Genomic DNA, 6,634 nt, shown 5'->3' on the forward strand with positions numbered 1-6,634 from the left:
TTCAACCAACCTATCAGCTTCCCATTAAGAGGACTCTTTAAAAACACCATTCATCAGCTGAGAGATATGTAGTGAAATACCACTTATCAATTCTAACTGCTTATGACAGTTAACAAAGCTTTATATTTGCCCCAAACATGTGCTGATCTATCAATTATGCCAGGGTTCACTCTCACGCTAATTGTACATTTTCTTCTCTAATGCATTTTTGCTGTTATCTCATAGGCTAATGAAAGCTGGGAAATCAATACATATAAATTATACATGCAAAGAAGGACTGCTGTGAACATAAAGTTTCTAATTAATTGCACTTGATTAATTTATATCCTTTAATTATCTTGCTAAGCCACAAACAACATAAATATTCTTGCAATCTGGTTATTGCTATGTCAGTCATAAAAAAAGCAGACACAGTAAATCTATGAAATCTAGCAAACTCCATTGCCAAAAAACATGGTATGGCATAACACATAAATATAACTGGACACCTATGAATAATTTTACTGTGACAAATTACCACTAAATATGTTGTATAGTTATTTGATTAAGGTTATAATGATGTTATAACTTTACATGTAGCATACAGGGTAAGCAAAATGCAGGCTTATCATGCAGTCTCCTTCTTATTTGAATTTATAAAACCAATCTGCAATAGACATGTAAGTGATATTGATATCTGATTGGTTAGGGCAAGGGATCAAATTTTCCATATTCTAAATTAAGGCATTACTGCTTTTCTGCACTTAAGATTACATGGCAATTTGTTTGCAGAGTTATCTGAAAGCCAGAAATGCACACAATCAGAACCTAATAATGGTATATCCAAGTCTAAGCAGAGTTAAATAAGAGTTACCATACTGCCTTTTGTAAGAGGCAATTGGCCAAATATAAGTTCTTCCATTATGTGAGTAGCTGGAGCTGTAGAGGCTTCTTTTTCCTTTCAAATTTTGTCCACTTTGGTAAACCAACCATATGTCACTGTTCTGAAATCTAATCCCATCAATCCACCAGACTTGCTCTTTGTCCTACACAACAGCATATTACTGAATATCTGTATCTACAACTTTCATAAACGTGTAAAAAGAAACTGTATCTGTCTACAGGGAGACTCAGACAGAGACCATCTGTCAGTGACTAAAGCTATTCTTTAAAAAAGAAAACATTCATCTGGGATTTGCCCTTTACAGAGTAAACCCACTTAACCTCCCAATAAGATTAACTGTTATTTGTTTCCATTAAACAAAAATGACCACGCTAATATGCATTTAATAGCATGAACAATGAGAGAAACATGAACTTTAACAATTTTTGAATTCATTAAAATCATGAAATAAGTTATTTAACAACAGCTATTTTATTATTCATAAATAATTTTTCTTTTGCTTTACAAGCCTTCTTCCCTGAAGTTGAGACTAAAAATATATTAAAAAAAAAATGAGGGTAAATATTGAAACTAAGACAGCAGGCTATTGAGTCTGCCACATATTACAGATAACAACAATTGTATATAAATTAAGTCTGAATAATACATATAAAAACCCAATACCTTTGGAGCACTGATGATTTTCACCTGTGCCCTCAACATCCAGGCATTTACAAAGAAAGGTATTTAACTAGATTGATTATACGAGGCTGTCTGAGTGGAGTTAGTGCAATGTAATGGAGACTGCACTCTGTGCTTTTCCTTGCAGCAGCACAAATCACTGAACCAGCCTGAAGCTATACAGAAAAATACCTTAATGTCTCTTCTTGGGCTGACAAAACACAGCAGTACTGTCATGTGAGAGTCCCTCTTCTACTGGGGAAAAACACAGTAGGGGAAACCTTTAAATGTAGGCAACCCCTTCACTCCCAATATTGTCTTGTGCTTCTTTTGTCAGACCAAAGTGAGATGTACTATAGTATTAAATAGTATCCTGAAACATGAAATGGTGACATGCAAAATCTCTCATAAAATTAATTCCTGAGTTCTTGCTTTCCTGTTTTGCTCAAAACTCTACCTCTAAAGTAACCTAGATAAGAAGCAGAAAAGGTGTCCTCGTCCCCTTAGGACAAGCTTGAGGAGAGTTCAATAAAGTCTGTTTCCACTGTAGGCATAATTCAAATCTTACTGGAGCCAGTGGGAATATATTCACCAGGTTCAGTTAGCTTTGCATTCAGCTTCCTTCATTAATGGTAGTGGCACTATGCAATCAATAAATGTTAAGACAAAGCAATCATACAATCATTTTCTCAGTGAGAAATTTGCATATGCTATAAATAAGAATAAATAAATTGATGAGGGGAATCATTATTACAATTCAGCACAGCTAAAGAAATTGTTCCTAAAACAGAGAATCCAGGAAATACAGGCTTCCTCCCTGTCAAATACAAAGTATACTAAGAAACAGAAGTAGAATGCTTTAGGCATGTAAATCTCTGCTTATTCTGAGAATCAACTGATGCCTTACTTGAATATTTTGTATCTAATGACCCAACATCAGAGGAAAGAAACAGTATATAAGAGTTATACAGAAGCAGATATTTTAAACTCAGATTTAGTAGATACCAAATCTTGATGAAGATGCATCATCAGTCATTTCAAATCTGCTAAAATCTCCTTGTATTGGACAGGTGGTGAGACCACAACTTTTCAAATAATGGAATCAATCCTTTGATACCATTTGTGTTGGCTTCTGCTCGTCCCCTGTAAGCGAGCAGCTTCAGACTGGCAGTGCCCAGTGTTTGTGTGCTGTCTGTAAGGCTGCAGCTGGACAATGAACTTGGTGTTTTCGTTACTTTACAGAAAAAACGGTGAAGAGTGAAATGGAGAAAGGCGTGAATTAACAAGGATCATGTTTAGCTACCGATAAAGTTGTGACATAAGACTCGCCACGTGCCAGACACTTCCAGCACAGAACACTCAGCAGTCACTGAGAAGGAACTGAAGGCAGCAGGAAAAGCCTTTATCCACCCAAACCCCAGTAATTCATCGAGGGAAAAGCTTCGAAGGATGTAACTTCCACTAGAGTTCACTGGATTTGACACTTGAGATATAAAGCACCTAGATAGAAGCAGAGTGCTGAGGTTTGACTGCAATTACCTTATCTTTCCTATTTTTAGTGACAGAACCAGATTATTTTAAGTGCATTTTATAGAAAACCCTTCTTTACTGAAATATAAAGACTGTAATAAAGACAATACAATGTTTTGAAACTGTTTTAAATCCTTCACTCAGCTTTGCCTCTACAGATTTAACATGTAGGGGTTCTAATCTTACTGCTGCTAATTAGAGCTTTAGTGTAATTGTGCCAACAGGGTGCTTGGCATAATAATTACTATTGAGAGATTCTGGTGGAGCAGTAACATGCCCACATAATACAGATATGTCTAATATTATACAGCAGTCACCTTTGTATGTTGACTCTTAAGCTGGATTTTAACCAAGTAAGGGGTTATTTTGCCTTTATTATAAAGCTTGAAAGGCATATACATATGTATGATTTAGATATTCATTTTTTCTTCTTGATTGTTTTGAATATTAATTAGGGAGAAGAAAACTAGAAGGCACATTTTATTTCACATCATTCATAATTTAGTCTAATTTGGCATGGGAAAATGAACAAAAATGCTTATGTTGGCAGGTCATAGTTCTAATGTAATATTACACTTTCTAAGGATCATGTCCTCAGCTGCAAAGTTTACCATAATATACAATAAACGGAACTAAAAACAGAGAATGAGTAAGACTCAAAAATGTGCATTTAGAAAGTGCCTGTACTGCATTCCATTACAGTCCTACTGGTTTTGGAACAAAAATTTATGTAGCTACTTGAATAAATCTATTCAGTGAAATACACAAGACAAATTTAAGGGACAATGCAGGAACACTAAGAAAGATAAAGGAGAGCATTTTTGATCACTTAGTAACATTTACTATCTTACTGTCTAACAAGTTTCAGACAATGAAACTTTGTTAAACATGTAAATCTACAGTGAAAGAACACTTACCGGCATTGAGATGTTTTGTTTGGTTTGTGTTTTTTAACCTTAAGAAATATCAGCTTAGACTATACAATCATTAATAAAATAAAATCTTAGTTATTGATATGACTACAGATATGAGAAGGACTTCAAGAGCAATTCAAATACATGAACCCTGCACAATATCATAAGTTAAAAAGTAATAAGCCTTTTCTGATTAATTGAAGTACCTTCTTTAAAAAAAAAAAAGTGAACTCTTTAAAATAAGAAAATGTCCAGCATGGAGCCTGAACCAGAGCTTTGTCCAGAACAGACAGGCTTGTTTTTACTGCCCCTTAGTGCTTCCCTTTTAAAGTGACAGGAAACCAATTTCTGATTACAAATCAATAGGTTAGCACACTATCAGCAGAGAGTAAATTCAGTCGTTGATATTAGATCATAGAAGAGGGTATCAGAAAAGAGCAGCTGTTGCCATTTTGATGCATACAAAACCCAGTAAACAGCACTGCTTTTCTGCTACTCCATTTTTTCAAGGAACAAGTCTTGCAGAATAAGTCACATGTGGGTTATTTATCATTTGTGGGTCACCATCATGAAAAACAACTGTGACAAATGTACCACGTACATAAAGTGCATAAGTTTAAGTCTCAAAAGTAAGAACCACTGAAATGTGCTGTATTAATTAATATAATGGAAACAAAAAGTATGTATGTGCCTGTCACACAAAATACCTTTTGATGAAGTCTCTTTTTTCTTTAAGCTTTTAAGATAATCTTAGAGAAATCATCAAACTATAAAAAGAAATCAATAAAACAGAAAAGGTTCCCATCACCCCTAAAAAAATCCATAACTTTTGCATTTTAATAGAGACACTACAAGACTATACCAGTCATTTTCTTTCTGATGTGTTCCTTTGATTTCACTCTTATCTCACAGGACTCTTGACTTTCCTGAGAAAGGGATTATTGAATTGTATGTCTCCCTCAGATGCTCTTGATCATTCAAGTAGTCTGTACTTAAGAACGTTACAGAGTCTGCTCAGCTGCTGGCTCCTTGGGAACTCATCAGGGACTGTCATCTTAATATTAATTGGGTTTTGTGCAGGAATCCAAGTCCCACAATGAGAGGGTTTCAAGAGAGAAGATTATGCCCAAAGCCAGATATAAAGACAAACATATTTAGCACAACAATTATGATAATTGCAGAAACACTCTGAGAAATAAGTAAATCTGATTAAGGGCACTTCTACATGATCAAATATTAATCTGATGTCTTCACTCTAACCTGGTTTGAACATAAGAGGCTTCTTATGGTTTTATGTATTAACAGATTTGCAGAAGCTGAACTCATAGTACCTAATAATATGGTACATCCAAGTCAATACAGTAAAAGGATCTTTACGGAATGTAATCCACTTAAATTAAAAATAGACACAGATTGAATCATAAAGCTTAAATTAAAATTGACATAGAGTCAATCAATAAAACATTTTATATAAAGTCTTGTATAAACTACTGTAACATATTTCAGTCTCATAGCACAATAACTTGTGCATATTTATTTTTATTGAATAAAGACTGCATCACTTCAGAACAAAATTATCATAAATACCACTCGGACAAAGACTTAAAAGTTTCCAGACTGACATAACACCCAGCAAATTAAATACACTTATACTTGCAAATGTGAAATTCATGCATCTTTAAAATATATGGATTACTTGTAGAGATTTGAAGTATAGTTAAGTCATTTCATCTTTAAAATCACTCTGATTTATATGAACTGTGGGCAAAATTATATTTTCATGATGAGTAATAACACAGTGGCAGCAAAATAAGTTTTTTTGGCACTGATTTCTCTACATATACATGCATGCAAATACTTGCATACAAATATATACAAATACAGACCACTGAATTAGAATTCCATACAAAATCATGTTTAATATTCTGTACTCATTATATTTAATACTACCATGACAAGTGTTTTCAGTTTGCTATGCACAGACCACTTTGAATAAATCTGAAATTAATATATACAATATGCACTTGTTAATATAAATTTGCAGAGGTAGAAGCAATGCCTGAGAGCATCTACACTATATTTGCATAATCATTTAACTCAGATGAAAGCTTCCATGTCTAGCTAAGTTTTCAAAATTGAACATAAAGCATCTGAGAGCGATTACAGTAATATATTCAGGGATATAAAGGAGAAGGAAAAAAAAAGGAGAATGTATCAAAAATTGTAATACAAGAATGAATTATGTTAACATAGGACAGAAACATGCAGAGAAATATGCCTATTTATCCATCTTTATTTGTAAATATTAACCACATATAGGCAGTATGTGAAAGGTAAATCTTGCCAGCATGGCTTACCTCCCATAGTAATTAGGCTTGTGTTTCTGCTTTATTAACTCTGATACAACAGTGTCCTGCCCTCTGTCACCAGGGGTACTAATAGATGATAATCACGTAGATTTGGAAACCATACAAATTAAATGATGAAGTGAGATGAAGTGTAGTAATGCAATGAGTTCAAGGACAAGTAATTTAGTCATTTCAATATCCATTTCCAGGATATTAAATAGAAATACCTGAAGAAACTAGACTGCACTCTATCACAAAATTAATAATTTGCATTCACAAGCAAATGATACATATTCCTG

The 6,634-nt window shown here is 33.9% G+C and overlaps 1 long non-coding RNA gene across 1 annotated transcript in view; it reads right to left on the minus strand.

Annotated features, from left to right (window-relative positions):
* LOC143695117 (uncharacterized) overlaps window positions 1-4,255 on the minus strand; it is a 163,447-nt gene extending 159,192 nt beyond the window's left edge. Inside the window, exon 1 of the long non-coding RNA XR_013184055.1 lies at window positions 3,991-4,255. This is a non-coding gene — a long non-coding RNA (uncharacterized LOC143695117). The remainder of the gene's footprint in view (window positions 1-3,990) is intronic.
* Window positions 4,256-6,634: the final 2,379 nt, after the last annotated feature.

This window comes from Agelaius phoeniceus, chromosome 12 (assembly GCF_051311805.1).
Source record: "Agelaius phoeniceus isolate bAgePho1 chromosome 12, bAgePho1.hap1, whole genome shotgun sequence".
Taxonomy (NCBI): Eukaryota; Metazoa; Chordata; class Aves; order Passeriformes; family Icteridae; genus Agelaius; species Agelaius phoeniceus.